The 9729-nt window shown below is 39.0% G+C and overlaps 1 long non-coding RNA gene across 1 annotated transcript in view; it reads left to right on the top strand.

Annotated features, from left to right (window-relative positions):
* Positions 1–5572: 5572 nt before the first annotated feature.
* Positions 5573–9729, top strand: part of LOC141425811 (uncharacterized) — a 58600-nt gene continuing 54443 nt past the window's right edge. Inside the window, exon 1 of the long non-coding RNA XR_012450943.1 lies at positions 5573–5729. This is a non-coding gene — a long non-coding RNA (uncharacterized lncRNA). The remainder of the gene's footprint in view (positions 5730–9729) is intronic.

Below are 9729 nucleotides of genomic sequence, written 5' to 3'. Positions count from 1 at the left end.
GGATGTTAACTCTAATTGGAAAGTTCCAGGATTGCTTTCATCTTCCAACACCCCATTCATTTTTAGTGATAGAAACTTGATTTCCCTTGGGAGAACTACCTTTGACCAGGGAGGTCAAACTTGATGGGACTGTCAGTCAAAGGGTGAGTATGGTAGGCAGGATGACTCCCCAAAAATGTCCAGAACCTAATCCTTGGATCCTGTGGCTGTCACATTACATAACAGAGGAGACTTTGCAGGTATAGTTAAGGTCATGGATCTTAAGTTGGATTATTTTGTATTCCCTGTTGGATGCAATGAGCCCCTTAAAAGCAGAGGACATTCTCTAGTTGGAGTCAGTGTGAGAGTTCTTCTTCTGTTGAATTAACTATATTTTATTGCATCATAGGAAAACATTCTATTTAAGAATATGGACCCTGGAGTCTGACTCCTTGAGTTTGTAACCCAACTCTATCAACTTTGGGCAAATATTAGTTTCTCAGAGTCTATTCACTCATAAGTTAGTACATGTATAGTTTAGCTTATGCTTTACATGAAATAAAATCTCAATAAATGTTAATTGTCGACCTGCTATAGATTGTTTTTTATTCCACCTCTTGTACCAACAGAGATACATCTTTATCTTTGATGATATTTGAAGGTTATCTCTGCCCCTATTTAGAGTATCTTCTAGAATCTTCAAGCACTACTTAAATAACCTCTTTTGGTATCCTTGTCCTATTCTGGTCACTCTTCTCAGATTGCAGTCCAGTATATATACTCCTTTGAAGAGTGTATCATTCTAACCAGATTAAAAGGTCTTGGTGTGCTCTGACCAGGACAGAGAGCTGGAGAATTATAACACCCTTATTTTTTGTAACTATTGCAATCTACTTATTTCTATAATTTTTTAGTGTATTCTACTTGATTTTATATTTTCAATCTGAAAGAAGATTTACTGCACCCTTGGGACTCTGCTGCTACCTAACAGTGGCCACTACAGTCTATTTTACCAGCACATAGAGACAGTGAACTCAGACTCATCTGTTAGTGTGGGTTTTTTTTTGGTTCAGAATAGATGAGCAGAGACATATAAACACTGTAGAAGTTTACTAAGCTGGTGCTTGGGATTGTTTTTCTCTGTTTTTTTTTTTTTAAGTTAAAAAACAAAACCAAAAACTTATCAACATACCCTTTCTTGGCATGAAATCTTGCCATTCTTAGCATGAAATTCTCAGGCCTTTTTTTCTTGGTGGGCAGAGCATTTCTCTGCATCTGTGGCCACGTAATCTGGGATTGAGGCAGAAACCCTTGAAGTCAGTGTCAGACTTACCAGTGATTCACTAGACATCCCTGAAGGTTCCTTGCAAAGCTATCATTCACACAATCTGTATCATAAATAAATGGATTACAGCTCCAGAAGCCTCAGTGTTCCAAATTAGGAAATGGAAAAATATGATTTTTGAAATACTTTTAGCTGGAGGTACGGCTCAAGTGGTAGAGTGCCTGCCTAGCAAGTGCAAAACCCTGAGATCAAACCCCAGTACCATAAGTAAATGAATGGATGAATGAATGAATAATAAATAAATGAAGTTCCTCTTAGTACTCTCTTCAGACCAAGAACACCGTTCTTTCTTAATGGTTCTTCTGTCATCATGATTCCTGTCGTCACCCTCCTTATGACTATGAAAGTCTGACTCTGGAACCTAACCACCAAACTCCTTGGCCTCCTTTGGCAAAGTTGATGTTTGGTAATGATTTGTTGTAGGCTGATTTACTGGCCTTTTTGTAGTAATAGCAACAATGATAATAGCAATATTGATAGCTAATATTAATTAGGAACATAATGGAGTAAGTACTATATTGTCAACCACATATTATAAAAGAGGATACTGAAGCACAGAAAATTTGAGTTACTTTTCCCAGATTACATAGTGGTAGAAGCAGTTAAATGAGTACTCCTGGTTGTAGAATGCAAATCACCATTCACCACCATTCACCACCCTTGCAACTTGACGCTGCAAGTTTAGCTGCCAAACTGCCCCAATAAAGAATCAGGTGACAACTATTCCATTCCCTTTTGGAGACACTTTCTACAAATTCTCTTCACTTTGACATATCATGCTTCAGTAAATGTCTATTAACTGAGTAGTTAGTCAGAAGCTGAAATGATAAAATTCTGAGCAACACTTGAATTAATGGTACCTCCAAGAACTCTTGGAGAAATCATAGTGACTTAAAAAAAAATGCTTACAGGACGAGGGACATTAGTCCCTTCCATTCACTTGGGCTGGGGGAGTGGGAAAATTCCAAGAAGCAGAAGAGACCGATCACCTTCCCCCAAAGCCCACATACACAGATGATTTCTGAGAAGTGAACTTTCACAGGTTTCATGATCAGCTGCTGGACAACATCCGGCATCAACCTAACCACAATCTCAGATCTCATAGCAACACAGATTGCCTGGAACCCAAAATAGTCCTGTCTAGAGCTCTTTTCACTTCTTATCACTTGAGCAAGAGCATGTGCAGGAAAGGTGTCTGTCAGCCAACAGCTGCTAATTTTCAGAGACAGAGGTGAATGTGCGGCTGCTTCTATGTAATCAGTCCCTCTTGATCCCAGCAGTAGCCATCTCTATCTGTGGATATTTCCTTTTATCCAAGAGTCTACTGGACTCCTTAAAATTCACTTGCATGTTGGATGTTTTCAGATGGCTTAACATTGAATGAAATCCCATTTAATCCCAACCCTTCTCCACTTTATTTTGTGACATTTTCCTATTGTAGTAACACATTGGAGGCTAATCCCTAAGACCTTGTGAGAGACACATACAAGAAAGGCTTTTTGATTCTGTTCACCCTGCCTCAAGCCTTCGTTATCATCTGATCACACCTCCTCATTCCTTTCTTCCTTGACCTCAATTATAGGCTCTGACACTATAAAGGGATCTCCTGACCAAAAGCATGATGTCCACTGTGAGGACTTGGTTCCATTCATGACAGCTATGGGACTCACAGCCTGAGAATGCTTTATTTAATAGTAAGTACCAGTTTTAAATGGAAAAATTATATAAAGAAAACTTTCTGGGCTTATCAAAGAATAATCTACATCATCAGAAAAATCAATAAAGAAATATCAATACAGTATATCACTTGAATTTGTTGTAATAGAGGTACATTATTTTAAGATTAAAAACCAACAGTTATTTTTTGGGGTGATGGTAGGGATTGAATTCAGGACCTCACGTACACTAAGTATGTGTTCTATCACATTCCCACTGCATATTTCTAGATCACCTGAGTGATTGGTTCGTGCACAAATTTGACATAAGGAAGCAGCGTAAAACATCCTTCTATTCCTCCCCTAACTTCTGTCAAGTCCTTCTTATGTATACATGGTCTCCAATTTATTATGGTTTAATACGTGATTATTTGATTTTATATGATACAAAACCAATATTATTTTATTAGAAACTATACTTTAAGCTTATAATTTTGACCTTTTTCAAGGGCTGACAAACATGTGGTATAAAAATTTCTCACAATACTGGGCAGTAGCAGCAACAACTTCCAGGAATCCATGTGAGCTTGAGGAGTGAAAACACCAAGCACTATTGTGGACTGTGTTATTACGTTATCATGCTCAACAGGCCAGGTGTGTGCAGGACCTTTTTGACTAAGATACTTCTTACCTGCGGTGGACTTACTGGAACATAACCTTGCTGTAAGTTGACGAGAATCTGTAGGTACATATTGTCTTCATGTACAGCATCATTGAAAGGACTTGGGTAGTCATATCTGTTCTTTACAACTCCTATATGTTCTTGCTTCAAGCTTTGTGGTACCCAAGGGGTCAGAGTTTATAAACTGAACTTAAATTATCCCAAAAGGGTTCTTAAAAATCTAAAGAGACCCTAATATAAGAGAATTTGCTCGTAAAGACTAGAACTACTGTAGTGTAGAAGAACCAAAGATTTGGAAGAATTCAATTCAATTTGTGAGCAATTACATGTTATTGATAAGCCATTTGCTTCAGTTGAGCAGAATTTACCCTGCCATTAAAGAAAATTCAAAGGGGAGAAAGAGTAAGAGGAAAAAGAAGTAGAAAGAGTAATCAGAGGAAGGGGGGTGAGAATGACGACAATGATACCATCTGTTAAGGAATTAAAAAGTGGACCTTTTAGTGCTCTCTTTCCCCTCAACCACTCAATCTCAGGTCCTGTCCCACGTGTCAAGTATCAAAGTAGGACCCTCATCAACTCAGAGGAACCTATAATAGCAAGACCCTCCTAGTGACCTACCCCAGCAATGCACCCAAGTGTCATCTTTCTCTCTTTCTCTGAAGTATTATTAGAAGGGAAAAATCAGTTCCTGGGATCCTATTATAATCATTTACCCTCTTTGGCACTTGGATGTCTTGGTGCATGGTTTCATTTAATTCTCAAACAAGCTTACAAAGGAGGTAATTTTATTTCAATTTTTCTAGAATAAGCCCAAGAAATTGAGAAACTTGCTCAATGTCACAGAGCTGACAAGTAAGGAGCTGGCATTCAGTTGAGCAGAATCTAACATGCTTGGGCCTGTCACATTATCTTCTGTGCACATCAGATTCTCTGATTTGGCAGGAGATTAACCTGGGTTTCTCATTGCCAATTTAGTGGTCCTGGCTAGCTGGCATAACTTAACCCAAAAGAAGAGTCTGTATCAATCCATGTCCATACCTCATGGGTGAGCCCCAGTGCAAGCAGGTCCCTTTGCCCAGTGTGACTCTGTATTCATGTTTCTGACCACTCCATGTAAGATAGCCCATAACTCAGACATAAAGATCACCCTCACAGCCCACTGGATTCGTCAATAGTCACCAAACAGGTCAAAGAACTCTCATCAAAAATGTAAACACTGGAAAATGTGGGGAATTGCAAAGGACAGCTTTAATGTAATTTAATGATATTGGCTTTAAAAATCTTTGCTCTTCATTACTGATCAGACCAGAAATTGATATCATACATGCTGCTATTTTAAGCTGTGAGTCTGAGGAGTCTTTTTTAATGAAGTATGGGAACTTTCCTTTGGGCATCCATAGGCCCTTTAACTGAGATGAAAGAAAATCTCCCTAAGAATATTGAATTTGACATGGTATTTTTCAATGAAAGTGTATGAAGAAGAGAAGGTATAATCAAAATCCTGCTAAGGAGGCAGGAAAAAGGAATTGGAGAAGATTTAAGTGTATTGCATATTGACTTTATGTCAGGCACTTGGTTTAACACTTAGCTAACTTTATTTCCTTATTTCTTAACAACCCTGTGAAGCCTAAACATTCCCTGCACACATCACCACCACCACCATACCTCAAGGAGCAGCCCTTTCTCTATACTTCAACAGCTATTGAGAGATGGAGTAAGATTTGAACCCATGTCTTGGCTGCTTTCACTACATTGCATAATCTCCTAATGAGCAATGCCTTGTTTGGGACCGGAAGATTAAAGAGTAACAATGCACTCTGCATTTATAAGTGGCTTAAAATTTAGTTAGAAGACGTTTAAAAGGTCAATAGCAAACCATGATTGCAAAGTGGCTAAGTATCAAAACAAGTACAGAAACGCAAGGGAGCCATTAATTACTGTCTTCAAGTGGTAGAAGAGTCCTCATGAGGGTCCGAGACTTGAGAGGCTTAGAAGAAAGCTAAGGACTCAGAAGCATAGAGAAGAGGCCACTTTTGTCCCAGAAATGAGTTCATCTGGTGCTTAGAAGGTATGTTGAATTTGGGAAGCAAGGTCAGTGGTTGCTGCCATTGTTCCTCAGTTGAGCACAGAGGGGAGCTGAGGAAAGTGCCTTTGGAAGTTTCTTTACATCCTTCTTCCTCAAAGCATGGTCTAAGAACCAGTGTGTCACCATCCCCTGGGTGCTTTGTTAAAAATTCAGAATCTTGGGCCCTGTGCTGGAGCCACTCAATGACAATCTGCTTGTTTAAATCTGCCTGTTTATAAGATTTTCCATATGATTTTGGAGGCATGTGAAGGTTTGAGAAGAATTGCCTTAAAGAACTAGGTCCACTCCTCTCTTTCCTTCTTTGAGATCCCTACTTTAGGCTGAAGAGGATTAAAATTTCTTTTTTCTGCCCTGTTCTCTCCCTTTCTCTCCTTGCTGTTTGTAGAGAGGCCTAGGTATCTGTTAGTAAATGGGGTTTGAGCGATACTTCCTTTATTACTGCTCTGCCTAAAACCCAACATCCTCTTCCTGTACCTTCTGTGTGTCTTGTTCTTCTTCCATTTCACTGATTTGTGAATGTCAACACTTGAGAAAGTGGAACAAATATATTTTGCACTCAAATATTTACAAAACAGAACAACTCAATCCCCTTCCCAGGGTGGATTCTTAAACAACTGGCCTCTGTGTCAAAATGGTTGTTGTAAGCATGAGAGAATATTCTGTGTCAGTATTACCCATATTCAGCAGTGGTTTTGAAAGGTCAGTGTTGCCTTCAGTGGTTCTGTTTGGAAACAAAACTCCTCAGGAAGAGAAAAGTTCCTAAATTTAGGCCCCACCTTGTGGTTCACACAATCTGTTTGCTAAGATTCATGATCCTTACTCACTGCCCATAAGAGTCCTTGGGGTTGGAACCACAACAACCATTTGGGAAGATTCCAGATTCTAGGGAAGCCAGAGAAAAAAAAACATAGTGGCTAGCATTGGTGTCACTTGTCTGTAATCCTGAGGCAGGAGGATCTCAAGTTTGAGGCCAGTATGGTCTGTGTAGCAAACCCTGTCTCAAAAATGAATGAATGAATAAATAAATATTTAAAAAAATGATAAAAAGACTGTATACAAAAACTGAGGGCTATTGCAGTTTTCTGCATGACATGTAAAGAGCTCAGATGTCTTGACTCCCGTCCCCACAAGAGAGGAAGTGAAAAAACTGAGAATTAACAACTCTTTTTAGGTCCATCAGAGAATTGAGATCACAGACTGCTGTCCCCAAGTAGAATAGAAGGACAGGTGGATACAGGGAATTTTAGTTTACTGAAAGCAGAAGTACAGGCCAGAAACCAGTAACCTGAGCTATGCTTGTCAAATTGCTGGAGGCTCTGTGTAGACAGGGTTGAGAATTAGCAACTTTAGGGGTCCAATCTTAGGGAACATGCCAGATTTTCCTGAGTTTTTTTTTAAACCTCATTTAGCTTCTCACTGGGAAGGCTAAAGAACCTGCTTCTCATAAGGGGAGGAGAAAGTAGCCATTTTAAAATAAAGCCAAAGCTGTCTTGTTCTTCTTATAAGACCTATTGTCAGGAAAAGTAATTCACCTGAGCCTGACTCACGGGAGGTTTTACTGGAGGCCTAACCAACCTGTGGAAGGGAAATACCCAGCTCAGCTTCACTAGAAGACTAAAACTTAATAATAGGACTGTAAAATGCTCACCACCCCCATCACTAACATATCAATAATGTTCCTGTATAATAACAAGGGATTGCAGCTCAAAAAACTGCAAGCCTAGAGCCCTATTTTGGAGTCTCTAGGACAATTTAAATTCAACTGGGGACACAGGAAAACAAGGACACAGGAAATTTTAGCTTCTGACACACACCACAGCTTCCACCAATGGTAAACACAGCCTAACTCCTAGACAGATAAACATAAAACCTGACACTAAAGTAGCAGGGATGTGTAATGAAGGTATTCATGTAACCACATTCAGTCCCTGTTCTTGTAGAATGTTCAAAGTTCTTTGCTTAGAACAAAGGAAGGAGAAAAACAACCACATGGTTTGGAGATTTAGGGAGGGGAAGAAATTACCTCCTTGAAAGCTCTACCCTCTTTGAACTTGACAGTTGTCATCTAGCCACAGGCAATTATTTATCTGCAGTTCTTGCCATCTTGTGAAACATACCCAGCTGATATTTTAGAGAACACAGAGTCTTGGTTTGTTGAACGTTATCAAGATTTCTATGAAGGCTTTATAACTTATTGTAATAGTGAGTTTATTTAATTAGTGCTAAATATTTGTAGTAATTGCTTTATCTTGACAAATCTTACATGTTCAAGTGTTTCTTTCTCCAACTGCTTTGCCCAACCTGCCTACCAGTGTGAGTATAATGGGGTAAAAATGGTTTCCTGAGAACTCAGGGCATCTAGCTTCTAAATGTGGTTTATACCTTCCTTATATAATTAGAGAAAAGTGTGTGGAGCTCAGTTTTCCTACTTGGGAAAGAGGGTAATACTAGCCGGTCTATCCCAGCCCTGAAGTCAGGATTAAATATAGTAAAATATCCTATCAATACATACTTGTTTATGGCTTTTAAAAAGTGTAAAATTATGCATGCATATAATATGGTATTAATAAAAAACCCACTAAAATTATAATTCAGAGGCAACTTAAAATTCAGTGCTCAGAAGGTGTAAATATTTTAGAAGAAATCATGATTTTCTTTAAGTTTTGCTTTATTTTTCTGCTTTTTGCGACTTCTCCTGTGAGACTCCATGTTACATCTCCCTTTGCATCTCTACAGAGCTCCACTTAGTTTTGAAGGTATTCAGAGATAGAGTTTTGAAATTTGTAAACATCTTTAGGGCACTCTTTCAGTTTAAAATTGGCTATATGTGGATTTTTCTCTAAAAGGAAACCAAACAAAATATTCTTGACATAGCAAACAAACAACCATCCTTCCTGAGGGCAGTATTTTTAGGAACTAAGTATAAATGAATTAGAAACATTCATGGTGACTTTTTCCCCCACAACATAAAAGAAATTAAAAATAAATTTCTTATCCCAAATGCAATTTGGATTATATTTAATTACAAACAATTGTACAAAATGCTGGGGACATTTGAGGCTCCCATCAGGCAGTTAGAGCCCACATCTGACTGCAACTCTTACCACTTACATGTCACACATAGTTGGTTGCCAGCTCACTGAGTCAGTCAATGATGCCAGTGACCCGGAAGAGGATAAACTTGGAGAAATGTGAACATTAGTCACCTCTCCTCCAGGCTCGCTCATGAATTCTGGCCCTGCAAGAGGCAAGATACCAGGCTTGGGATTGGTTCTTAGTGTTTTTATTGTTAGTGGGAGTTGATCTGAGAATCCCATGAAAAGGCTGGGATTTGGGAGACTGAGGCTGAGTTCCATGAGCAACTGACAGATGTGACTAAAATGAAGAAAGTGGATTAATACCAGGATAATTCATGACTTCATATGGCTGAAATACAAGTTCAAGTATGGTTTTGAACTACGTGCCAACTGTTCACGTAAGCCAGCAGGAATCAGAAGAGCATAGCAGTTAAGAGACTGGGTTTTGGAGTCAGACTCTGGACTCAAATGCCCACTCTCGTGTCAAATGAATTCCTTAGCCTTTCTAGCTCAGTGTCTTCATCTAAAAACAATGCTCGTGATAACGATGATACCCAACTTATTGGGATTTTTCAATGTTAAAAGAGATATCCTAGGCAAAGCAAAGCACCCACACTGTGGTTACAGTTGCACATTCTGCTTTTCCTTTCTTTGTTCCATCCAGGTGCCTCCTAGTTTTCATTACTCACTTAAACCTCACCTGGCCTTAGCATCCTATCTAAAAGCTTAAGCTCTAAGTATATTCTAATGAGAGTCCCTTCATAGTTTCCCCAGTCTGACTTTATAGTGGTTTTACTAGAGCAGCACTTTTCAGCCCCAAGGTACATATGGGGATCCCTGTGGGATAGAGAGTCAAGGCAGATCATATTTAATACATACAGTAGGTTCCAGTAGATCCCTGGAAA

This window comes from Castor canadensis, chromosome 8 (genome assembly GCF_047511655.1).
Source record: "Castor canadensis chromosome 8, mCasCan1.hap1v2, whole genome shotgun sequence".
NCBI classification, from domain to species: Eukaryota; Metazoa; Chordata; class Mammalia; order Rodentia; family Castoridae; genus Castor; species Castor canadensis.
Note: the sequence above shows the minus strand (reverse complement) of the source record. Positions and strands in the feature narration are given on the sequence as shown.